The sequence below is a fragment of the Sphaerodactylus townsendi genome, linkage group LG06 (genome assembly GCF_021028975.2).
Source record: "Sphaerodactylus townsendi isolate TG3544 linkage group LG06, MPM_Stown_v2.3, whole genome shotgun sequence".
NCBI lineage: Eukaryota > Metazoa > Chordata > Lepidosauria > Squamata > Sphaerodactylidae > Sphaerodactylus > Sphaerodactylus townsendi.
In genome coordinates this window covers 100,356,608-100,382,843 of record NC_059430.1, presented here as the reverse complement: position 1 = coordinate 100,382,843, position 26,236 = coordinate 100,356,608, and the positions used below count along the sequence as shown (strand labels likewise).

Below are 26,236 nucleotides of genomic sequence, written 5' to 3'. Positions count from 1 at the left end.
CCCCCCACCCCCCCCCCCCCCCACCCCCCCCCCCCCCCACCCCCCCCCCCCCCCACCCCCCCCCCCCCCCACCCCCCCCCCCCCCCACCCCCCCCCCCCCCCACCCCCCCCCCCCCCCACCCCCCCCCCCCCCCACCCCCCCCCCCCCCCACCCCCCCCCCCCCCCACCCCCCCCCCCCCCCACCCCCCCCCCCCCCCACCCCCCCCCCCCCCCACCCCCCCCCCCCCCCACCCCCCCCCCCCCCCACCCCCCCCCCCCCCCACCCCCCCCCCCCCCCACCCCCCCCCCCCCCCACCCCCCCCCCCCCCCACCCCCCCCCCCCCCCACCCCCCCCCCCCCCCACCCCCCCCCCCCCCCACCCCCCCCCCCCCCCACCCCCCCCCCCCCCCACCCCCCCCCCCCCCCACCCCCCCCCCCCCCCACCCCCCCCCCCCCCCACCCCCCCCCCCCCCCACCCCCCCCCCCCCCCACCCCCCCCCCCCCCCACCCCCCCCCCCCCCCACCCCCCCCCCCCCCCACCCCCCCCCCCCCCCACCCCCCCCCCCCCCCACCCCCCCCCCCCCCCACCCCCCCCCCCCCCCACCCCCCCCCCCCCCCACCCCCCCCCCCCCCCACCCCCCCCCCCCCCCACCCCCCCCCCCCCCCACCCCCCCCCCCCCCCACCCCCCCCCCCCCCCACCCCCCCCCCCCCCCACCCCCCCCCCCCCCCACCCCCCCCCCCCCCCACCCCCCCCCCCCCCCACCCCCCCCCCCCCCCACCCCCCCCCCCCCCCACCCCCCCCCCCCCCCACCCCCCCCCCCCCCCACCCCCCCCCCCCCCCACCCCCCCCCCCCCCCACCCCCCCCCCCCCCCACCCCCCCCCCCCCCCACCCCCCCCCCCCCCCACCCCCCCCCCCCCCCACCCCCCCCCCCCCCCACCCCCCCCCCCCCCCACCCCCCCCCCCCCCCACCCCCCCCCCCCCCCACCCCCCCCCCCCCCCACCCCCCCCCCCCCCCACCCCCCCCCCCCCCCACCCCCCCCCCCCCCCACCCCCCCCCCCCCCCACCCCCCCCCCCCCCCACCCCCCCCCCCCCCCACCCCCCCCCCCCCCCACCCCCCCCCCCCCCCACCCCCCCCCCCCCCCACCCCCCCCCCCCCCCACCCCCCCCCCCCCCCACCCCCCCCCCCCCCCACCCCCCCCCCCCCCCACCCCCCCCCCCCCCCACCCCCCCCCCCCCCCACCCCCCCCCCCCCCCACCCCCCCCCCCCCCCACCCCCCCCCCCCCCCACCCCCCCCCCCCCCCACCCCCCCCCCCCCCCACCCCCCCCCCCCCCCACCCCCCCCCCCCCCCACCCCCCCCCCCCCCCACCCCCCCCCCCCCCCACCCCCCCCCCCCCCCACCCCCCCCCCCCCCCACCCCCCCCCCCCCCCACCCCCCCCCCCCCCCACCCCCCCCCCCCCCCACCCCCCCCCCCCCCCACCCCCCCCCCCCCCCACCCCCCCCCCCCCCCACCCCCCCCCCCCCCCACCCCCCCCCCCCCCCACCCCCCCCCCCCCCCACCCCCCCCCCCCCCCACCCCCCCCCCCCCCCACCCCCCCCCCCCCCCACCCCCCCCCCCCCCCACCCCCCCCCCCCCCCACCCCCCCCCCCCCCCACCCCCCCCCCCCCCCACCCCCCCCCCCCCCCACCCCCCCCCCCCCCCACCCCCCCCCCCCCCCACCCCCCCCCCCCCCCACCCCCCCCCCCCCCCACCCCCCCCCCCCCCCACCCCCCCCCCCCCCCACCCCCCCCCCCCCCCACCCCCCCCCCCCCCCACCCCCCCCCCCCCCCACCCCCCCCCCCCCCCACCCCCCCCCCCCCCCACCCCCCCCCCCCCCCACCCCCCCCCCCCCCCACCCCCCCCCCCCCCCACCCCCCCCCCCCCCCACCCCCCCCCCCCCCCACCCCCCCCCCCCCCCACCCCCCCCCCCCCCCACCCCCCCCCCCCCCCACCCCCCCCCCCCCCCACCCCCCCCCCCCCCCACCCCCCCCCCCCCCCACCCCCCCCCCCCCCCACCCCCCCCCCCCCCCACCCCCCCCCCCCCCCACCCCCCCCCCCCCCCACCCCCCCCCCCCCCCACCCCCCCCCCCCCCCACCCCCCCCCCCCCCCACCCCCCCCCCCCCCCACCCCCCCCCCCCCCCACCCCCCCCCCCCCCCACCCCCCCCCCCCCCCACCCCCCCCCCCCCCCACCCCCCCCCCCCCCCACCCCCCCCCCCCCCCACCCCCCCCCCCCCCCACCCCCCCCCCCCCCCACCCCCCCCCCCCCCCACCCCCCCCCCCCCCCACCCCCCCCCCCCCCCACCCCCCCCCCCCCCCACCCCCCCCCCCCCCCACCCCCCCCCCCCCCCACCCCCCCCCCCCCCCACCCCCCCCCCCCCCCACCCCCCCCCCCCCCCACCCCCCCCCCCCCCCACCCCCCCCCCCCCCCACCCCCCCCCCCCCCCACCCCCCCCCCCCCCCACCCCCCCCCCCCCCCACCCCCCCCCCCCCCCACCCCCCCCCCCCCCCACCCCCCCCCCCCCCCACCCCCCCCCCCCCCCACCCCCCCCCCCCCCCACCCCCCCCCCCCCCCACCCCCCCCCCCCCCCACCCCCCCCCCCCCCCACCCCCCCCCCCCCCCACCCCCCCCCCCCCCCACCCCCCCCCCCCCCCACCCCCCCCCCCCCCCACCCCCCCCCCCCCCCACCCCCCCCCCCCCCCACCCCCCCCCCCCCCCACCCCCCCCCCCCCCCACCCCCCCCCCCCCCCACCCCCCCCCCCCCCCACCCCCCCCCCCCCCCACCCCCCCCCCCCCCCACCCCCCCCCCCCCCCACCCCCCCCCCCCCCCACCCCCCCCCCCCCCCACCCCCCCCCCCCCCCACCCCCCCCCCCCCCCACCCCCCCCCCCCCCCACCCCCCCCCCCCCCCACCCCCCCCCCCCCCCACCCCCCCCCCCCCCCACCCCCCCCCCCCCCCACCCCCCCCCCCCCCCACCCCCCCCCCCCCCCACCCCCCCCCCCCCCCACCCCCCCCCCCCCCCACCCCCCCCCCCCCCCACCCCCCCCCCCCCCCACCCCCCCCCCCCCCCACCCCCCCCCCCCCCCACCCCCCCCCCCCCCCACCCCCCCCCCCCCCCACCCCCCCCCCCCCCCACCCCCCCCCCCCCCCACCCCCCCCCCCCCCCACCCCCCCCCCCCCCCACCCCCCCCCCCCCCCACCCCCCCCCCCCCCCACCCCCCCCCCCCCCCACCCCCCCCCCCCCCCACCCCCCCCCCCCCCCACCCCCCCCCCCCCCCACCCCCCCCCCCCCCCACCCCCCCCCCCCCCCACCCCCCCCCCCCCCCACCCCCCCCCCCCCCCACCCCCCCCCCCCCCCACCCCCCCCCCCCCCCACCCCCCCCCCCCCCCACCCCCCCCCCCCCCCACCCCCCCCCCCCCCCACCCCCCCCCCCCCCCACCCCCCCCCCCCCCCACCCCCCCCCCCCCCCACCCCCCCCCCCCCCCACCCCCCCCCCCCCCCACCCCCCCCCCCCCCCACCCCCCCCCCCCCCCACCCCCCCCCCCCCCCACCCCCCCCCCCCCCCACCCCCCCCCCCCCCCACCCCCCCCCCCCCCCACCCCCCCCCCCCCCCACCCCCCCCCCCCCCCACCCCCCCCCCCCCCCACCCCCCCCCCCCCCCACCCCCCCCCCCCCCCACCCCCCCCCCCCCCCACCCCCCCCCCCCCCCACCCCCCCCCCCCCCCACCCCCCCCCCCCCCCACCCCCCCCCCCCCCCACCCCCCCCCCCCCCCACCCCCCCCCCCCCCCACCCCCCCCCCCCCCCACCCCCCCCCCCCCCCACCCCCCCCCCCCCCCACCCCCCCCCCCCCCCACCCCCCCCCCCCCCCACCCCCCCCCCCCCCCACCCCCCCCCCCCCCCACCCCCCCCCCCCCCCACCCCCCCCCCCCCCCACCCCCCCCCCCCCCCACCCCCCCCCCCCCCCACCCCCCCCCCCCCCCACCCCCCCCCCCCCCCACCCCCCCCCCCCCCCACCCCCCCCCCCCCCCACCCCCCCCCCCCCCCACCCCCCCCCCCCCCCACCCCCCCCCCCCCCCACCCCCCCCCCCCCCCACCCCCCCCCCCCCCCACCCCCCCCCCCCCCCACCCCCCCCCCCCCCCACCCCCCCCCCCCCCCACCCCCCCCCCCCCCCACCCCCCCCCCCCCCCACCCCCCCCCCCCCCCACCCCCCCCCCCCCCCACCCCCCCCCCCCCCCACCCCCCCCCCCCCCCACCCCCCCCCCCCCCCACCCCCCCCCCCCCCCACCCCCCCCCCCCCCCACCCCCCCCCCCCCCCACCCCCCCCCCCCCCCACCCCCCCCCCCCCCCACCCCCCCCCCCCCCCACCCCCCCCCCCCCCCACCCCCCCCCCCCCCCACCCCCCCCCCCCCCCACCCCCCCCCCCCCCCACCCCCCCCCCCCCCCACCCCCCCCCCCCCCCACCCCCCCCCCCCCCCACCCCCCCCCCCCCCCACCCCCCCCCCCCCCCACCCCCCCCCCCCCCCACCCCCCCCCCCCCCCACCCCCCCCCCCCCCCACCCCCCCCCCCCCCCACCCCCCCCCCCCCCCACCCCCCCCCCCCCCCACCCCCCCCCCCCCCCACCCCCCCCCCCCCCCACCCCCCCCCCCCCCCACCCCCCCCCCCCCCCACCCCCCCCCCCCCCCACCCCCCCCCCCCCCCACCCCCCCCCCCCCCCACCCCCCCCCCCCCCCACCCCCCCCCCCCCCCACCCCCCCCCCCCCCCACCCCCCCCCCCCCCCACCCCCCCCCCCCCCCACCCCCCCCCCCCCCCACCCCCCCCCCCCCCCACCCCCCCCCCCCCCCACCCCCCCCCCCCCCCACCCCCCCCCCCCCCCACCCCCCCCCCCCCCCACCCCCCCCCCCCCCCACCCCCCCCCCCCCCCACCCCCCCCCCCCCCCACCCCCCCCCCCCCCCACCCCCCCCCCCCCCCACCCCCCCCCCCCCCCACCCCCCCCCCCCCCCACCCCCCCCCCCCCCCACCCCCCCCCCCCCCCACCCCCCCCCCCCCCCACCCCCCCCCCCCCCCACCCCCCCCCCCCCCCACCCCCCCCCCCCCCCACCCCCCCCCCCCCCCACCCCCCCCCCCCCCCACCCCCCCCCCCCCCCACCCCCCCCCCCCCCCACCCCCCCCCCCCCCCACCCCCCCCCCCCCCCACCCCCCCCCCCCCCCACCCCCCCCCCCCCCCACCCCCCCCCCCCCCCACCCCCCCCCCCCCCCACCCCCCCCCCCCCCCACCCCCCCCCCCCCCCACCCCCCCCCCCCCCCACCCCCCCCCCCCCCCACCCCCCCCCCCCCCCACCCCCCCCCCCCCCCACCCCCCCCCCCCCCCACCCCCCCCCCCCCCCACCCCCCCCCCCCCCCACCCCCCCCCCCCCCCACCCCCCCCCCCCCCCACCCCCCCCCCCCCCCACCCCCCCCCCCCCCCACCCCCCCCCCCCCCCACCCCCCCCCCCCCCCACCCCCCCCCCCCCCCACCCCCCCCCCCCCCCACCCCCCCCCCCCCCCACCCCCCCCCCCCCCCACCCCCCCCCCCCCCCACCCCCCCCCCCCCCCACCCCCCCCCCCCCCCACCCCCCCCCCCCCCCACCCCCCCCCCCCCCCACCCCCCCCCCCCCCCACCCCCCCCCCCCCCCACCCCCCCCCCCCCCCACCCCCCCCCCCCCCCACCCCCCCCCCCCCCCACCCCCCCCCCCCCCCACCCCCCCCCCCCCCCACCCCCCCCCCCCCCCACCCCCCCCCCCCCCCACCCCCCCCCCCCCCCACCCCCCCCCCCCCCCACCCCCCCCCCCCCCCACCCCCCCCCCCCCCCACCCCCCCCCCCCCCCACCCCCCCCCCCCCCCACCCCCCCCCCCCCCCACCCCCCCCCCCCCCCACCCCCCCCCCCCCCCACCCCCCCCCCCCCCCACCCCCCCCCCCCCCCACCCCCCCCCCCCCCCACCCCCCCCCCCCCCCACCCCCCCCCCCCCCCACCCCCCCCCCCCCCCACCCCCCCCCCCCCCCACCCCCCCCCCCCCCCACCCCCCCCCCCCCCCACCCCCCCCCCCCCCCACCCCCCCCCCCCCCCACCCCCCCCCCCCCCCACCCCCCCCCCCCCCCACCCCCCCCCCCCCCCACCCCCCCCCCCCCCCACCCCCCCCCCCCCCCACCCCCCCCCCCCCCCACCCCCCCCCCCCCCCACCCCCCCCCCCCCCCACCCCCCCCCCCCCCCACCCCCCCCCCCCCCCACCCCCCCCCCCCCCCACCCCCCCCCCCCCCCACCCCCCCCCCCCCCCACCCCCCCCCCCCCCCACCCCCCCCCCCCCCCACCCCCCCCCCCCCCCACCCCCCCCCCCCCCCACCCCCCCCCCCCCCCACCCCCCCCCCCCCCCACCCCCCCCCCCCCCCACCCCCCCCCCCCCCCACCCCCCCCCCCCCCCACCCCCCCCCCCCCCCACCCCCCCCCCCCCCCACCCCCCCCCCCCCCCACCCCCCCCCCCCCCCACCCCCCCCCCCCCCCACCCCCCCCCCCCCCCACCCCCCCCCCCCCCCACCCCCCCCCCCCCCCACCCCCCCCCCCCCCCACCCCCCCCCCCCCCCACCCCCCCCCCCCCCCACCCCCCCCCCCCCCCACCCCCCCCCCCCCCCACCCCCCCCCCCCCCCACCCCCCCCCCCCCCCACCCCCCCCCCCCCCCACCCCCCCCCCCCCCCACCCCCCCCCCCCCCCACCCCCCCCCCCCCCCACCCCCCCCCCCCCCCACCCCCCCCCCCCCCCACCCCCCCCCCCCCCCACCCCCCCCCCCCCCCACCCCCCCCCCCCCCCACCCCCCCCCCCCCCCACCCCCCCCCCCCCCCACCCCCCCCCCCCCCCACCCCCCCCCCCCCCCACCCCCCCCCCCCCCCACCCCCCCCCCCCCCCACCCCCCCCCCCCCCCACCCCCCCCCCCCCCCACCCCCCCCCCCCCCCACCCCCCCCCCCCCCCACCCCCCCCCCCCCCCACCCCCCCCCCCCCCCACCCCCCCCCCCCCCCACCCCCCCCCCCCCCCACCCCCCCCCCCCCCCACCCCCCCCCCCCCCCACCCCCCCCCCCCCCCACCCCCCCCCCCCCCCACCCCCCCCCCCCCCCACCCCCCCCCCCCCCCACCCCCCCCCCCCCCCACCCCCCCCCCCCCCCACCCCCCCCCCCCCCCACCCCCCCCCCCCCCCACCCCCCCCCCCCCCCACCCCCCCCCCCCCCCACCCCCCCCCCCCCCCACCCCCCCCCCCCCCCACCCCCCCCCCCCCCCACCCCCCCCCCCCCCCACCCCCCCCCCCCCCCACCCCCCCCCCCCCCCACCCCCCCCCCCCCCCACCCCCCCCCCCCCCCACCCCCCCCCCCCCCCACCCCCCCCCCCCCCCACCCCCCCCCCCCCCCACCCCCCCCCCCCCCCACCCCCCCCCCCCCCCACCCCCCCCCCCCCCCACCCCCCCCCCCCCCCACCCCCCCCCCCCCCCACCCCCCCCCCCCCCCACCCCCCCCCCCCCCCACCCCCCCCCCCCCCCACCCCCCCCCCCCCCCACCCCCCCCCCCCCCCACCCCCCCCCCCCCCCACCCCCCCCCCCCCCCACCCCCCCCCCCCCCCACCCCCCCCCCCCCCCACCCCCCCCCCCCCCCACCCCCCCCCCCCCCCACCCCCCCCCCCCCCCACCCCCCCCCCCCCCCACCCCCCCCCCCCCCCACCCCCCCCCCCCCCCACCCCCCCCCCCCCCCACCCCCCCCCCCCCCCACCCCCCCCCCCCCCCACCCCCCCCCCCCCCCACCCCCCCCCCCCCCCACCCCCCCCCCCCCCCACCCCCCCCCCCCCCCACCCCCCCCCCCCCCCACCCCCCCCCCCCCCCACCCCCCCCCCCCCCCACCCCCCCCCCCCCCCACCCCCCCCCCCCCCCACCCCCCCCCCCCCCCACCCCCCCCCCCCCCCACCCCCCCCCCCCCCCACCCCCCCCCCCCCCCACCCCCCCCCCCCCCCACCCCCCCCCCCCCCCACCCCCCCCCCCCCCCACCCCCCCCCCCCCCCACCCCCCCCCCCCCCCACCCCCCCCCCCCCCCACCCCCCCCCCCCCCCACCCCCCCCCCCCCCCACCCCCCCCCCCCCCCACCCCCCCCCCCCCCCACCCCCCCCCCCCCCCACCCCCCCCCCCCCCCACCCCCCCCCCCCCCCACCCCCCCCCCCCCCCACCCCCCCCCCCCCCCACCCCCCCCCCCCCCCACCCCCCCCCCCCCCCACCCCCCCCCCCCCCCACCCCCCCCCCCCCCCACCCCCCCCCCCCCCCACCCCCCCCCCCCCCCACCCCCCCCCCCCCCCACCCCCCCCCCCCCCCACCCCCCCCCCCCCCCACCCCCCCCCCCCCCCACCCCCCCCCCCCCCCACCCCCCCCCCCCCCCACCCCCCCCCCCCCCCACCCCCCCCCCCCCCCACCCCCCCCCCCCCCCACCCCCCCCCCCCCCCACCCCCCCCCCCCCCCACCCCCCCCCCCCCCCACCCCCCCCCCCCCCCACCCCCCCCCCCCCCCACCCCCCCCCCCCCCCACCCCCCCCCCCCCCCACCCCCCCCCCCCCCCACCCCCCCCCCCCCCCACCCCCCCCCCCCCCCACCCCCCCCCCCCCCCACCCCCCCCCCCCCCCACCCCCCCCCCCCCCCACCCCCCCCCCCCCCCACCCCCCCCCCCCCCCACCCCCCCCCCCCCCCACCCCCCCCCCCCCCCACCCCCCCCCCCCCCCACCCCCCCCCCCCCCCACCCCCCCCCCCCCCCACCCCCCCCCCCCCCCACCCCCCCCCCCCCCCACCCCCCCCCCCCCCCACCCCCCCCCCCCCCCACCCCCCCCCCCCCCCACCCCCCCCCCCCCCCACCCCCCCCCCCCCCCACCCCCCCCCCCCCCCACCCCCCCCCCCCCCCACCCCCCCCCCCCCCCACCCCCCCCCCCCCCCACCCCCCCCCCCCCCCACCCCCCCCCCCCCCCACCCCCCCCCCCCCCCACCCCCCCCCCCCCCCACCCCCCCCCCCCCCCACCCCCCCCCCCCCCCACCCCCCCCCCCCCCCACCCCCCCCCCCCCCCACCCCCCCCCCCCCCCACCCCCCCCCCCCCCCACCCCCCCCCCCCCCCACCCCCCCCCCCCCCCACCCCCCCCCCCCCCCACCCCCCCCCCCCCCCACCCCCCCCCCCCCCCACCCCCCCCCCCCCCCACCCCCCCCCCCCCCCACCCCCCCCCCCCCCCACCCCCCCCCCCCCCCACCCCCCCCCCCCCCCACCCCCCCCCCCCCCCACCCCCCCCCCCCCCCACCCCCCCCCCCCCCCACCCCCCCCCCCCCCCACCCCCCCCCCCCCCCACCCCCCCCCCCCCCCACCCCCCCCCCCCCCCACCCCCCCCACCCCCCACCCCACCGCCCATGCCCCCCCCCCCAGCCCCCCCCACCCCCCCCCCCCCCCAGAGCACCCCCCCCCCCCCCCCCCCCCCCCCCTAAATACACGTGGACTCCCAAATACACTCCGTCACGTCGGAACGCTCCGTCTGCGGCACGCGGCGCCCATTTCCCGCCTGGATCTGTCCGGGGCTTCCTTAAAGGCCGGCCTGTCTTGTCTCCCGCTCTCCTCCCCTCCCCTCGCGTGTCTTCTCCGCGCAAACTCTGGGCCATGCTCGCTGCTGCCGCCGCTGCCGTCCTTGGCATTGCATACACACGCGCGCGCCAGCGCTAGCCCAGCCCTGCTCTGCTGCCAGGCGAAGCGGCGGCGGCGGCGGAGAGAAGCAGCCCCGGGCCCGGGAGCGCGCGCCCGCCTCGCCTCGCCTGCCCGCCGGTGCCGGGGGGAGGATGCCAGCCGGCTGCGGCGCGCGCTCGGCAAAGCTCCGTCGTCGTCTGCAGCAGCAGCAGTGGCAACAGCCCCGGCACGCGGAGGCGCTGGCGCGATAGTGCCAGGGACGCAGCATCAGCAAGCCCGGGAGGGGGGAGGCGCCCCCCTCCTTTAATTTGGGGGGAGGGCTTTTTTAGGAAAAGGGTTTTTCCCCCTCCCTTGCGTTTTACCAGCGGAGGACCCGCGTCGGTGCTGCCACTCCAAGAGCTTTTTTGTGCGAAGATAAAGACTCTTGCCCCCCTCTTCTTCCACCTGCCCCCTTTTTTAACCCCCCCCCCTCCCCAAGGGATGGCAAACTTCGGCTGGCTGGCTGCCTCGTCTTGGAAAATCTTAAAGTCCTGCTGAACAAAGATCAGGTAAGGCACCCGTGTAGGGGGAAAAAAACCAACCACCTGCTGGGGGGAGGGACACGCACCGGGGAGGTGGGAGGCCAGGGGTTAGCAAAGGCTCGGAATGCGAGCTCGCTGCTCTCTCGCTCTTTCTCTTCCCCGCCCCCCGGCCGCTGCACGGTCCATCTCTCCCACTTGTGTTTTCCTGGGAAGCCCCCCTCACGCCCGCCCAGGAAAGTTGCCACGACTGTGGCCGGGGCAGGTCGCGTTTGCCTTGCAACCCCTCCCCCATTTTAGCATCCCTTTCATTCAGTGCCCCCTTCCCTCCCCCCGTGTTCCTGTCCCGGCCTTCGCTGTTTGGGAAAGGCACGAGCAGAAGTCGCCCGGAGGTTTGCCGAACGAGCCGCGGAGGATCGGGGCCGCTCGGTCCGCCTGCTCGGCCGTGCATTGCCAACAGCCCTTTGCAAAATAAGAGGGGGGGGGGGAGGATTTCTAAAACGATCAAGTTTCGTCTTGCTCTAGGAACGGGATTCCATTTTAAACTCTCCCCCCCCCCCGAAAATCCTTCCTAATGAATTTTGCAAAAAAAAAGGGGGGGGGGTAGAGCTCCAACGTAGGAAGTTTTCCGCGGCTGGCATTCCTAGCGGCCGTTGGCTCGGATTTTTTTTGGGGGGGGGGCGGTGTCCAGAGAATAAACCTCTCCTTGTATATTTTGCTCTCCCCTCCTGACCAGGAAAGCGAAACGTGCAAAAGTCCGGTTCTTCTCCCCTGGCGCGCCCGCCCGGCTCTTCCCTCTGCTGCATTTCTGCTGGCGGTTTTGACGTGCCAGCCCCCGCCCTGGCCGGGGCCAGCTCCCGACCCCCCCCCCCCCCGGCGGCTTTCCCCTGTTTCTGGCTTCGCAACGCGCCGCAAAATAAATCGGCGCGGTTTAATGAGTGCCTTTTAGGAGGCTTTCTGCGTGTGTGGATTTATTGATGCAAAAAAGCGGTGGGGGGGGGGGAGAGAGCGGAAGGGAGAGAGAAATATATTTCCCCGGGTCTCTGCCTTCCTCTGCGGCCGTTCAACTTCCCCGTTCGCTTTTGGCATCCGCCGAATCGTGTGCAATTGGAATAATATTAAGGAGAAATCGTGGTCGTCATCCGGGGGGGGGTGCGTCTTGGGGAGGGAGAGAGGAAGCCGATCACCCTCGCGAACGGCAGCCTTCGCTGGCGAAGTTGCGGCGGCGTGGAGGCAGTTTGCAGGAGTTTTTAATTGCTTTCGCTTTGCCAGCCGCAAGATTTCTTTTGGGGGGCGGGGATCGTGGCAGGGGGAAGTCTTTCTCCCCTTCCAACCATGGAGCCAGAGTGTGAAAGGCTACAACTTTGGACGGGAAGAGGGTTACTATAGTATATAGAGAGAAACTATTTATTAATAGAAGCTTCACTTCCACGAGAGTTTTTCCCCCTCTAAGTCTCCCCCCGGCCTGAAATGAGGCTCATTCTGTGCAGAGGTGCTCTCTGGCTCCCGCTACAGGCGAAGGGAGAAACGACACCTTGTGGTCACCAGCGCCGCGGAGCCCGGGGTTGGGGTTGTTGCGAGGTGGTCGTTCACACGAACGGGAGGGCGGCATTGCTTTTCTCGGCGCGCAGCTGAGCCGAAAAGTGTTGCGCTCTAAAGCTGATGGGAGAGTCCTGATGGTGGACCCTTCTTGCCTGCAATAGAGGACCGTGAGTTTTGTCTAAGGAAAGCTTAACGGGTGCGAGGAATGGGCTTGCGGGATTGTTTCCTGGCAGATTCTTGCTCGCAGGCATGGAGAGCCCAACGCCTTGGGGAAGGTTTGTGAATGACCTTAGCTGTCGTTTCTTAGCAGGGCAAACGAGACGAAAAAATGCACTTACATTTGATGTGGAGAATCCATGACCTCTTGACCTCTGTGCTCATGATTTAGGGTAGTAGCACTGATAGAATTTGGGGCTATCCAAGCCAAGTGTGTTTCCTCCCTTCAGGTGCATACCAAACAAACCTGTTATTTTTTTAAAAAAAAAACATGTTAATGCTTTCCTTCTGTTGTCTGGGGAGTTTCAGCAAGGCCCTTCTGAGCTCCCTGAGTCTGGCAACCCTACCCACTAGGTTTAACTGCTATGTCTTCCAGGCAACCACAGCACCCCTCAGTGGTGGGCAAGAGTCACTTCAGGGAAAATAGGTTCCTGCTTCAATCAGGGAAGGGGGTTTGCTCTGATTTACCAGCTAGCAGCCATTTCACCAGAGCTCCCTGACTTGGGGCAGCCCCCCTTTTGCTCTGTTGACGCTCTGCCATTAGATTGATGCTGCCTGTGTGATTGCCCTCAGTCTTAAAGGCATACAGCAAGGACTTTCCAGGGGGGTTGCTTTGCAATCACTGGCTTTCCTTCCCATGGAGATCCATCAAAGTGAGAGCCTGAGCGTCATCCCCAAACCCTTGGGAAGTTTCCAGTTGCTGAGGATGAGAGAAAAAACCTTTCATGGGCAAGTGTGTGTGCGCATATGTGGCTGTGCTGTAACTATTTTAATTAGGCTTTCTTGAAAAGCACCCCAAACCGTCTGCTTTGGAAGATTAATTGTGCATCTGGCCAAATTTACTGACGGCCAGAACCATCCATTGGGAACAGCCTGATCTACTCCTGTTTGGAAAGAAGGGGAAGCCAAGAAAGGGGGGGGGGGGGATACAGTTGTCTCTGCCTGTAAGTGGAAGAGAGCGAAAATGTGCATTTAGATGCTGGTGGGGTGGTGCAGCGCCTTTACCCCTTCCCCTCTGCAAGTTTGCACTGTTGGTTCAGATTCATTCTGCTGTGGTTCCCAGCACAGTTGCCTTCTTGCATTTGGAGTTTGCTGGGATTTCAGGAGCCAGAAAAGGGTGGTTTCGACTCAGAGGTGATTTTTGGAGGCTCTTCCGATCCCTCGATTCTTTATTTCACAAGCAGTAGTATAATCCTAGAGCAATTTCAGCAAGTGTAGTAATTTAGTTAATACAGCATGTGGAACTTAATGGCCAAGTCCCCATCAGTATAAATCTTGCTTCAGGTTGGATCTTACTCAGAGTCTGCCTGAGGGAACACACTGTTATGAAGATAATGGTATATCCTGCTTTGCAAGAATGTTGTAAAGTTTGCTGAGGTTTATGTGAAGAATTTTCATGTGAAGAATTGTTGTAGAAATGTCAAGCATCATTACTGGCCAAAATGCGAAATGCTGGGTTTGTTGCAGTCTTGAGTCTATGCGTGTTTCCTTGGAAGGAAGTCCCCTTGAGTCTTGTTGGATTTACTTTCCTGTAAGCATGCTTAGGAATGCAGCTCCAGTTCGGTGTTTTGGAAGTGAGGTGCGTAATCATGTTGAAATGTGATATATTATTGTGTGTACTAATTTTAGACATTGTTGGCTGTGGCATGTCACAAAAGCTCATGCAGGCGGTCCATTTTTTCCTTCCATGCTCTTCATTGAAGCTTGTAAAATCAGCCATTTGTTAGTGCCAAACAATAACTGCTAATTTTAAAAATACCTTATTTCTCTTCTGGATTGGAGCCCCAGAGCAGCTTTGCATATTGTTCCCACTCCACCTCCACTCTATCTCACAACAGCCTTGCGAGGTTAGGTTAGATGGAGAGATTATGGTGGGCCCAAGGTCACCTGTTGGACTTTCGTGACTAAGTAGGGGGTTCGAATCTTGTTTGTTTGGAGAGAGATACGCTGCCCTCCTCAGACTAAGCCGAGCTAACATCAATAGCCATAGAAACAATAAATCGTTTATAATTTAAAACATTCCATAAAAAATCCCTGGCAATCTAATTAAATCCTTTGCCTGCATAAAATCCCACTCTTGCCCGATCATATAAAGATCTCATGTGGGCAAACAAAAAGAGGGAGGGAGTTTTGGGGCCAATATCATTCACAGGTCAAATCAGCTTCCATTAGAAGCCTGGTGGAATATTCAGTCTTACTTCCCCTGTGGAATTGTTGAATATCCTGCAGAGTACGAATATCTGCTGGAAGCAAGTTCCACCACATAGAAGCCAGCCATGGAAACCAGCTGTATGTCCTTGGGACCGGGGATCCCCAGAAGATCACTGTTGGACGACCACAGAGTCCTCCATGGGTAGATACAGTGCCAAGTCCTGGTCAGACAACTACAGCGCTAGGCCTTCTGTGATTGGCTGTAGGGGGTCAGGTGGGGAAGCTATTTGGAACTAGAAGAGAGTGTTCCCCCCCCCCTTTTCAACCTCTGCGAAATGACTGACACAGAAATGTGTGGGGAAACAATCTAGGTTTTGGATTTTTTAAAAAAAATGTGGGCTAGTGTCACATTTGCAAACCTGGTCTTAACCCTTTCTGCAGTTGTTTTGGAACAAAAAGCACACCAACAGGCTTGGGACCAGGATACCAAAAAATCCACCTGCTGCCTGTCTGAGGCATTTGAGATCATCCATGGATACTCTTCTGAAGTTTGAGGGGGCACCAGGGGGCAGTGGATCGCCCTGCTGGCATCCAGTGGCTTGGTCCAATTGACTTTAACTGGGGTTTGGATAACTTGTTGATTGTGCGTCTTGAATATTCTACTGCCTGTTGCTGTAAAGTAGGTTTTTCCGGTGATGGGTTGCCACTCCTTCTAAGCTTTGAAGTGTTCTGTTGAGCCTTTTATTATTGACTGGTTAATGCGACTGATTTAGCAGTTTTAAACATCTTGCTGGTTTAAACTTTTAACAGGAGTGGCCTCGGGACCCAAATCGATGCAAGAATAATAATGGCAATCAAGCTGTTATACAATACACATCTACTCTTAGAATAAATCCCCCCACCCCCGATCAGATTGGCTAGTGTCTCCAAGGCTGTTATAATCTTCCTTGTTATCATGACCTTTGGGTTAGTTTCTTGGATTGTCTGATATCAGGGCTTGAACCCCAGAACTTGCTCACAGTGCTTGAGTTCGTCAGCCTTGTTGGTGTATCCATGAAATGATAGGTGTGCTCTGTGCGTGTGCAAAATCCCTGTTGCTAAGAAACCCCTGTTAGTTCTGGGTCCAGAAAATGAGGTTTCTGAGCCAGGGCACATGCCTTTCAGTCCGACTTGAGCCTCAGCACCTCTGTTATTCACCCCTGGAATAGGCCCACAGTTGGGAGACCTTTGCTCTGTCAGGGGTAGTCTGTCCCTGTGCTTTGCTAAAGATGCATTCTAATCCGGATTGTGTCAGAAAATCCAAAAAGAGAGATTAATATTGGGGGGGGGGGGTTAGGGGAAGTTTGGGCTGGGAAGTCCTTATGTCCCGCTTGCCATTCTATGGGGAGCTTTGCAATGAAGAAGGGAGGCTATGAACTGGAGATGGAGTTGAATACACACACACACTAAAGGAGTTCACTTGGAAACATTGATGGGTTTTATTCATCTCTGGTCTCAGCTGGCAATGATCTCCCATCTTCGCTTGCCAGGGAAGCCTGCTGAGGGTCGCCCCCAGAAATGCGTTGCTCAAATGAACCTCTCTGATTCTGTAGGTCATTGCTTAACACTTTCCTCACCACGGAGCTTTCTGCATGATCTCTTCAGCGTCTTGGATGAGGGACAGGAGGAAGAAATTGTGCAGTCACAGAGAGGACACCAAGTGGAATGCCTGTGACGTGGGATCCTGTGCTGCCCCCAGATACTGCCAGGCTGCCGTTTTGACAGTACTGTCATCAGGTTCTTGGCAGCACACAGGTTATTTCTACCTAGAAGAGGAAGATGGAGCGAGTGACATTCCACGACTCACGTTGTGGGGCAGTGCCAGGGGGCCTGTATGCAAGCAAGCATGTGGTTAGAGGAAGGTACCGTGCCAAACCTGGAGAGTGTGGGAGTAAGCAGATTTTTAAAAAAAAATTCTGCACTTTTATAGGAGTTTTATTTTGGGGCTTTGCACTGTTGCATCTCAGCTCAGGAGTGAGAGAGAAGCCTACCCTAGCTTGTAGAAAAATATTTTCTGGGCAGGTGTTATTAAAGCCTCTGATAGCAACTATCAGCATTTCCTAAAGGGCTTTGTGGAACAGAGGGACTTTAGCCGTCGTTGGCTGAGCTGCTCTGATCTTGGAGAGGAGGAAGGGAAGAAATGAAGGTCTGGGAAATGAGGGAGGCTGAGGGTTAGAACAAGGAACAGTCCAGAGCACAGGTGTCAAACTCGTGGCCCTCCAAATGTTATGAACTACAGTTCCCATCATCCCCTGCCAGCGTGATGCTGGCAGGGGGTGATGGGAACTGTAGTCCAGAGCATCTGGAGGCTGCGAGTTTGACACCTATGGTCCAGAGGAATGAGGGGAAGAGAAGGAACATGGAACATGAGTGGTTCCCAGGATGTTTTTGAAATACAGAATCAGCTGAACTATTGACTTAATGTGCGTAGTTTTCAGTGGCATCCTTCGTCTTCCATTGTACAAACACACGATGCTGCCTAATAGGGAGCCAAACCTTGCAAGATCAGTGTTGCTAGTCTTTGAGTGGCAGCAGATCTCCAGGTTCAAAGGCAGAGGTCTTTCTGCATCACCTGAACTTTTTAACTGAAGATGCTGGGAATTGAACCTGGGACCTTCTGTGGACCAAGCAGATGCTCCTTGCTGAGCTTGGTGAGAACATACAAAGTGGCTCTCTGTGTATCAGAAAGTGTCTCTCTGTGTATCATACGGGTCTCCAATTTATGACCCTCTGGATGTTCATGGACTGCAGTTCCCATCAGCTCTACCATTTGGCCAAGGTGGCAGGGGCTGATGGGAATCATAGTCCATGACCATGCAGAGGGTCCTAGGTTGGAGAGCCCTGATCTAAACTGTTGGTCTGGTATGGTCAATACCATCTGCTATGACTGGCTATCCAGGGCCTCCTGTAGAGGTCTTTCACATTAGGGGCTGTGATCCTGAACTTGCAACTGCCTGCCTGTGAAGCAAATGTTCGACCTCTGAGCTGCCTCCCCTTCGATGGCTTAGTGGCGTTCCTTGTGGCTGGCCACAACTTTCTGTTTGGCAGATGACTTTCCCATCTTTGCTCATTGACTCTTTTATTTATTTACTTATTTAATTCATTTGTACCTTGCCTTACTCTCCAGTAGGGACCAAAAGTGACTTGCATCATCCCCCTCTCCTCCATTTTATCTTCACAGCAACCCTGTGGATTGGGTTAAGCTAAGAGAGTGTGACAGGACCAAGGTCTCTCAGCAAGCATCTATGGGATGTGGGATTTGCACCTGGGTCTTCCAGATAGTAGTCCAACACTCTTAAAGACTACGCTGGATTGGCTGTCAAATCCCATTCCTTCCCATGTTCTTTCTTGCTCTGTTTTGGACCTGGGGTCCTTCTCTTTCCCAGGCTGCTGCTGCTGCTGATCTCCACTCAAGCGTGGTGTAGTGGTTAAGAGCAGGTATACTCTAATCTGGAGAACCGGGTTGGATTCCCCACTCTGCCACTTGAGTTGTGGATGCTTATCTGGTGAACCAGATTAGCTTGTGCACTCCAACACATGCCAGCTGGGGGACCTTTGGCTAGGCACATTTCTTTGGAGCTCTCTCAGCCCCACCCACTTCACAGGGTGTTTGGTTTTTTTTTGCGGGGGGGGGACAGGATCCCTTTGAGTCTCCTGCTGGAGAGAAAGGGAAATATAAATTCCTTCTTCCTCTTCTTCTTCTTCCTCTTCTTCCTCCTCCTCCTCCTCCTCCTCCTCCTCCTACTACTACTACTACTACTACTACTACTACTACTACTACTACTACTACAAAACAGGCTGGTCCCCCTCACTCATTTTTGTGTTATAATAGAGACCTACCTTGTCCAGCCTCCTGCTATGAATCAGGATCTCCCCACCCTACTGGCTGTCCAGGCCAGTTCAGGAGATGCAGTTGTTATGCTAAGATTCTTAGTTTCTGTGTCATCTTAAGTTTGTAATTCCTTTCAATGTGGTAGCTGTGTGGAGGAAGAAAGAGTGAGGGATATGTGTTGTGTTCCTTAAGGCCACTCTAGCCTGTTGATTTCTGTTTGGGAGGGCAGAGAGCATTGTTCTGAATCTCACCTGTGCTGCTCTTTTTAACGCTGCCCCATTTTCAGTGATTTGCACCACATGTTGTATGGTAAATTGGCATCATAGGGTATGGTAGGTGAGCTGCCTCTGGATCTTGTACTCCGCCCACAATGGATCCAACTCCCGAGCTTCATCTACTGTCTTAAAGGCAAGATGGATCCTTTTGCAAAAAGGTCTTTAAGGTTTTGTAGGCGGGCGGGGTTGTCATGGGATTAGTGATTTCTGCAAACAAATGACTGACTTAGGACAGACACACTAAGTCAGATATGCAGGTAAACATGGGATCAAGCTTTGCATATGTTAAAATACTGGTCCGAATAACTCAGTAATACCCCTTTGATTGGCAGCAGCTCTGCAGAAATGCTGACACAGGAAGATCTTTGCCAAACTTTGCTACCCATGAACTGGAAATGACCAAGATTGAACCTGAAACTTTTTGAAAGCACAACCACTGTGCTGCCTCGTTTCGAACAGATTTATAGATGTATTAAATGTGCATATAAAACTGCCTTTTGCTGGTTCAGACAATTGGTCCACATCACTTAGTAATACCTACTGCAGCAGGGCGCAGAGAGATGTCCCTGCAGTATGCAGTCCTTTGACCAGAGACATCAGGATTGAACCTGGGACCTTCTGTATGCCAATCAAGTGTTCTATGCTAGAGCTCTGGCTTCTTCCCAAAGGTCTGGCCCCATCTTTCTGCACTGGTGTGGGCTTGCCAATAGACCAAACCTGACCTCTGACCCCCAGAGGGAGAATCGTGCTTCTAGACCAATGATTCACAAGACGTGCTGCCAGCTGTCTCAAAGGTTACTGCAAAATTCTCGAAACAAGATTAATTTTAATCCACTTTAATGACAAAAACTAAACATGTTCCGTATAGCTCTCTTTTCCTTTCCTTTTTTTGCTAGGCCACTTCTCAAACTGTAAATGTTTGGATATGGAGGATCTTTCCATTTCTGCAAATGGCCATTGGATTGCGGGAGGCCCAACGGACCTCAAAAGGTTCGGTGCCAGGAGCAAATCATTATTGAGGTGGAATATGTAATATCCAATTCAGCGCTATCTGAATGCAACTGCCCTTATTAGATTATTTTAAAAATGCAACTCTGAGAAAGCTGGGGGTTTCTGTCAACAGGTCTGTTGTTTGGGGTAGGGTTGGATAGGGTGGCAGAAGAAAGTGTGGGTAGGGGAGAGAGTTCAAACGAACTCTGTGGTTGCTTTGTGAACTTGCTTTAGTTAACAGTCCCTCTTCCTGAAGAAGAAGCCACATTGCCTTTGTGTAGTGCAAGGGTCTGCAACCTGCGGCTCTCCAGCTGTGCATGGACTACAATTCCCATCAGCCCCTGCCAGCATGCCCAATTCGCCATGCTGGCAGGGGCTGATGGGATTTGTGGTCCATGAACAGCTGGAGAGCCGCAGGTTGCGGACCCCTGGTGTAGTGGGACCCAGTGATTGTGTCCTTGAATTTCATCTACCTCAGACCTAGGGTTGCAGCGAGCCATTTCTAGGCCTCTAAGCAGCCTCTTTTGGTTCCATCAGCCCAGAAGAATGATTTTCCTTTCTAGGTGATAATCAATTATGTAATAGAGAAAATGTGTTGAAGTATAAAAGTTGCCCCTCCTCTTAATTCTTCAGGGAGTGACTGATAAAATCTGGGTTAAGAGTAGTTATGTACCTGTCCTGAAATTTCAAATCCTCTTTGCTCAGATAGACTGATCCTGGGGGCTTCGTAGTGAGTCAGTTAAGAAGCTGTGTCATGGGAGTGTCAGCACAATGTAGTACTGAGACCAGGATCTGGGAGACCCAGATTCGAATCCCCATTGTGACATGGAGGCTCACTAGGTGACCTTGGAACAATGGCTGTCTCTTAGCTCAGTCTACCTTACAGGGTTATTGTTGGAATGATGAAATGGAGGAAAGGAGAACCATATTGTAAGCCGTTTTGGGCCCACTAGGGAGAAAAAGGAAGTCATAAGTATCTAAATCAATAACTGGGGTACAAAATTGTGCAGGCTGAATCTGCCTGATGGGCAGGATTGGGCCCGGTTTGTTTTGAATACTAGGTTGCAAAGACAGCCCCAAAGGGAATCCACAAGATTCCCTTTGGTGTCACCTGCAACCCACGCAGAGTCTTCAGTCTTATTTATTTTTTCATTTACTCATCCCTCCATGCAAGCAAGCAGCCCCTTGGGTTTTCCATCATCTGCCTTGGAAATGTGTTTAATTATTCCCACTGGATAGGGCACAATTCAAAATTGTTTTAATAGCCGATCTTTGACCAATAATTCTATGCTAGGTTACATTAGCCCACAGACATTTGCCTTCCTCTACAGAGCCTTTCCTGATGGTCCTTAGCTTCCAAGACCCAACTAGGTTGGGGTATACCAGGCTGCCTTCCCTTCTCCTGGGGTGGATGTCCCACTCCTAATTCAGTTGCATGTTTACAAGTGTAACATGACAGAAATAGAGAGGGCTAAAGGGACCTGCTATAGAGACCAGGTGCCCATGAGGGTGGGCATTGCTGGGTGACACAGTTGAGCTGTTCTTCCTTAGTAGACTGTCCCTATGGCCCCACTCCATAACATTTTGGGTGACATCTGTCGCTCCATTGCACTCTTGAGGTAAACCTTCAGGACTCCCATTTTAATCTGTGTTCTTGCCTCAAAGGAATCAAGTAGCACCTCTGGAACTGGTGCTGTTCAGGAAAATGACACAAGGGATGAGGCTTACAGTCACCTCTTCTACTTTACTTTTCAAACCCTTTGCCACAGTCTGTCTACAGATTGAATGTTTAGGTCTCAGTAATGGAACTCAGCATTAGGTGTAGTTTGTGGCAGAAAGTGCTGTCAAGTCCCTGCTGGCTCGTGGCAACCCTGTGAGATTTCAAGGCGAGAGAGGTTCAGAGGTAATTTGCTATTGCCTGGCCTTCTGCAGGTTGGGAGAGTTCTGAGATAACTGTGACTGGCCTAAGATTACCCAGCAGGCTCCATGTGGAGGAGTGGGGAATGGAACCCGGTTCTCCTGATTATAATACACCACTCTTAACCACTACACCACACTGTAATTTGGGCCCCCAGGAATCCAGCTCCTGATCTTTGTCTGTTGATTTCCCACCATCTTTTTTTCTATTAATCCCCTCTTAGCCCCTATCTGAGAAGTGGATCTTGCAGAGCAAAGTAGTTGATCTTCTTGAGGTCTCCAGTATCTGGGAAATGAAAGTTCAGATTGAGATGATACAAATAGGAGAGGCAGTGAGCGATAAGAGATGGGAGAAAGCACAAAAAAAGAAAAAGTAACTAATAGGAGGAGAAAGTTCATGAATAGGTCATGTTAAAGGACCCACAAGTATTCCTTTCTGTTCGGGATCTAGCCAACAATGCATCTAGTTCAGCCCTGTATTACCAGTGATGGACATCTGACTCTGGAAGCATGCAGGCAGGGCATGAAGGTCATAATCTTCCTCCTGGCACCTGCTTTCAGAGATATACTGCTGCGGAAAGTGGGGGTTCTGTTTCGCTGTCATAACTGCTGATGGACCTGCCCTCTGTAGATTTGACCAGTTTTTTCTTTCTTTTCAAAACACCCCAGGAGTCTTCCGTATGGAGAAAATCTTGCAGTATTGGGCCTTTTTCAACAAGGACCAAAAGAGGTCTGATGGGAGGGGTATAAAAAGGTTCTAAAATTATGTGTAAGCAGGCGAAGGGGCTAAGAACTTCAGATTATCCAGCAAAAGTATTGTTGCAGGTGGGTATCTGTGTTGGTCTGCAGTAGACGAGCAAGTTTCGAATAGCTCCTTAAAGAGCAACAAGATTTCCAGGGTTTAAGTTTTTTAAGAGTCAAAGCTTTTTTATCAGTGACTGAATATATTGGTAGACAAAAGAAAACATTTGGTTTGAGGGTGTTTTTTTCCCCTTTTGTTTTACACAAGTGCATCAAGAGCTGGCGGAGTTAATTGGCTTGGGATCTCGTGGGTGGCCGCTGCCACCAAGGTCTTTTAAAATGCATTAGACATAAGCGTGTCGAATGGGGTTTTTAATGGCTACCAGCCCCCATAGCTGCTCATGTGTCCTCCCTATTCAGAGGCATCATCATTCCTCTGGCTGCTGGGGGCTCGGGGAAGCAAACGAAGTTTTCACAAAGGTCAGCTGATACCTACACCGCAGCGTGCTCTGCTCTGTGAAATACCTGACAGCATTGAAGCTAGACTCATCCAGTGGACTGGTCTGTGGTCGGTATTTGACCAGTGTGCCAATGCTAAACGATGACAACCTCCGAATGGGAAACGCAGTGAAGAAATGCTGGTGTAGCTAGACCAGGGGTCTGCAACCTGCGGCTCTCCAGATGTTCATAGACTACAATTCCCCTCAGCCCCTGCCAGCATGGCCAATTTGCCATGGTGGTAGGGGCTGATGGGAATTGTAGTCCATGAACATCTGGAGAGCCATAGGTTGCAGGTCCCTGAGCTAGACCTTAATAGGACAGACCATGCCCTCTTGCCGTGTGCTGCCGGAGGATTGCTGGGTGAGAGCCGTTCTGCCCAGTTCATCTACACAGGTCTCTCTGATGCATGTGCCACCTCTATTAAGTGTGCACTCGAGTACCTCCTCTTTCTTGTGTTTGAGTGCCAAAGTAAGGAACAGCTGCCGGGGGGAAACAGCGAAGCCAGCGTTTCTCATCCTTCTCATCGCCAAGCTATGCTTCTTCCACGTCAAGATTAAATGCTCCCTTCACTCTTGGAGATGAAAAAGGTTTACGTTGAGAGTGTATAGAGGTATTAATTTCCTCTCTTCGAAGGCATCCACTCTCAGGGTACCTGCCTGCCACTGGTTGAAGCTGTGTCCACTGCAAGGAAGAGGGCACTGAGCATGCAGAAACACAGCAGGCAGCCTCCTCTGAGTGTGTGGTTGTGCTGTGCAACTGCATTGCAGCTGGTTGAATGAGTCAATTTTACCTAGTGTGGAGATCTTCCCAGAGCAGTGAGTAACACAGAGATGCGGCATGCAGCTGATCTCTGTGGGTAGATTCTTCTGACCCTTAGGGAGCCTTTAATGGTTTAAATAAATTTCCTTCTCAAGACATATGAGCAATTCTCTTGCACATTTTTGACCTGGGGGCTGCAGCTTAGGGGATGGCAGGAGCCTGAAAGCTGCTCCTTCTATCTGCGGTTGGCGTGGAGGGGGAAGAGGGCTGGGGGCGGAAAGTGATCACGAAAGCGTTCTCGCTTGTTCTTACTGTTGGTAGGCAGTCAGAACAGTCATAAGCAGAGGAGAACTCAAAATACATAACGAATAAGTCATTACATTCACACCTTTGGAGTGTATGTGGTGTGAATTTGCATTCTGTTAATGTTCAGATGCTAGCGTAAAACTTCCTCTCTGGGTAGGACACTGCTGCGAAAATAGGAATCTGGTAGTTCAACACAGCCTAACAAAACATTGAGTCTCCAAGGTGAAATTGGACTCCTGTTTAATTTTGCCACAACAGGCTAACACAGCTACGCCTCTGGAATTAGCATGAGAACAGTAAACCCAGCATTCTCGGATTAGATTTCACCTAGAAACCCAGCTTCTCTTGCAAAGAAATTGGGTTGTTTTGTGAATAGCTGGCCTGGGTACTATCTTGAAAAATCCTGAGAGTGGTAGAATGTATTTTATTCTCAGCTGGATGCAGTAGAAGCAAATAATATTTCTCGGAAAATTCTGCCTGGTAAAGTGAGGGAAAATTCTGTCTGAATAGCCCAGACTAGCGTGAGCTTGGAAGCCAAGCAGGGTCAGCCCTGGTTAATACTTGGATGGGAGACCATTGAGGAAGTCCAGGGTTGTTATGCAGAGGCAGGCAGTGGCCTCTGCTCATCTCTTGCCTTGAACATCCTACAGGGTCGCCAAAAATCAACTGTCATTTGACAACACTATTATATCACAGCTGCCAGTTCTTTAGCTGGTTGTTGGCCTTTCATTACCATTCGAGCCTCACCCAGAGGCCTAGGAAGTTGTAATGTATTGGCGTAGTATTCGTGCAGATCCCAGCAGGTTTACCTTCTGAATCTGACAGATGTTGATTTTGTCAATTTGAAGGTTGTTGTTGTTGTTGTTGTTGTTGTTGTTATTATTATTATTATTATTATTATTATTAGTAGTAGTAGTAGTAGTAGTAGTAGTAGTAGTTAGAGAAAGGGTAGATGTTTAAAAGAGAGCAATCCTTTTGCTAGGAGATATCCTGCAGCTGATAGCCACAAGTGAAAAAGGAATTTCTCTCTGTGATACACCTCTGAAGATGCCAGCCACAGATGCAGGCAAAACATTAGGAACAAGATCTATCAAGCCATGGCCACACAGCCTGGAAAACGCACCACAATCAGAAAAAGGAATTGTTTCTAGATCTTTCTTTATTAAAATGATGCCCTACTATTCTGTCCTATAACTCTCATGGCAGTTTTCAACAAACTGATAACATTAAAAAAAATGAATTGCAACAAACAACAAAGCTCTTGGCCTTCTCTGTTGACTCAGTTTAAAATGCCCAACATTAAAAAAAACAAAGCAAAACACAAAATCAAGCCAGCCATTAAACAGCAGCACAATCAGCAAATTGCTACGTTAAAAAGAATGTTCTCAAGCATATGGCTGAATGCCAGGAAGGATTGGGGCCTGGAGAATTTCCCTCAGGAGAGAGTTTTGAAGGTAGAGCACCCTTCAGAGTTTAATCTTTCTCATTCTCTCTTTCTAGATTGAGAAAAATGAGGGAGAGTAAGAAACCCTTTTCTGTCAGGATTAAACTGGCACATCTACTTGCTCCTAGTAGTAGTGGCTGGAAAGTTTTATTTTATGAGTGGTTAGGAATTAAGCTAGAATAGGAAATCTCCTAATTGCGATCTAACTTGTGCCCTGGATCAGTTTGGTGCTGAAGTTACCTGCTGTAAGACAAGGGAGTCTGTACAGCTCTTTTTAACCCAGGGAGAGTGGCATGTGTAAAGGCCTTTTGGTGTTTATTGTGCCAGAGATAGCCATAGCAAAGACTGTTTGGCCCTTTCCACTCAACCAAAATAAAACGCTTTGAGGACGGAAATAAAATGTTTCCTCTGAAGAGTTCGGCATAGTTTTTAGGCCAAAACATTTTATATTTATCCCCTATTTTAGCAATTTTTTTAGCAACGTGGAAAGAGCTTGCATCTCGGGTCACCAAGGGTCGAGAACGACTGAATGGATAACATCAATCAATCAAATTTTAGCAATTCTTTTTGTGGAAGATGTTTTCAAAACTTGCTGTGCGGAGGTCTTTAAAACGTTTCCTGCAGTTGGCATAGTTTTTAGGCCAAATCATTTTATATTCATCCTCTATTTCAGCATTTCTTTTTTTGAAGATGTTTTCAGAACTTGCTGTGCGGAGGTCTTTAAAACGTTTCTGCAGTCTCCAGACTTCCTCCTTGACGCCATTTTCTGAGCTTGCTCTGTTGTCTCATCACTTTTCTAATTTGGGGGTGGGTGATTCCTTCAAATCCATGGAGACACAGCCCACAAAGAATTGCAGCACAAGATTTGGAGCATTGAAGGTATGAATCCATTGAGACATTAAAATAAAATGGGAGAATCACAAAATGACAGCCAGAAAGCATTTTCGAGGGGGTGAGTGCGGACTAACAGGGAGGATTGAAAATGTTTTCAATGACTGTGTGAAAATGGCCATTGGGAAGTTTCAGTTTGAATCTTGTCTGAGCCATGGACTCGTTAGGCAGTCAAGTTCTTAGTTTGTGGGAAACAATGCCAACTGCCTGGCAAAGATGGCATCGAGATAGATATCACCAAAATGTTTCCATTGCTGCTTTTGCCCCCATCTCCTCTATGTTAACAGGTCCAACTGCTCCTTCTCCCCAGTCTTTTTGGTATCTCTGCTGCCCCTCCAACCTCAGCTCCAGGACTCCCGTAAATCATTTTGG

General features: G+C 64.5%; 1 protein-coding gene across 1 annotated transcript in view; it reads left to right on the top strand.

Annotated features, from left to right (window-relative positions):
* Positions 1 to 9,790: 9,790 nt before the first annotated feature.
* ADGRB2 (adhesion G protein-coupled receptor B2) overlaps positions 9,791 to 26,236 on the top strand; it is a 183,511-nt gene continuing 167,065 nt past the window's right edge. Inside the window, exon 1 of the mRNA XM_048501614.1 lies at positions 9,791 to 10,290. The gene's annotated coding sequence lies outside the window, so the exon portion shown is untranslated. The remainder of the gene's footprint in view (positions 10,291 to 26,236) is intronic.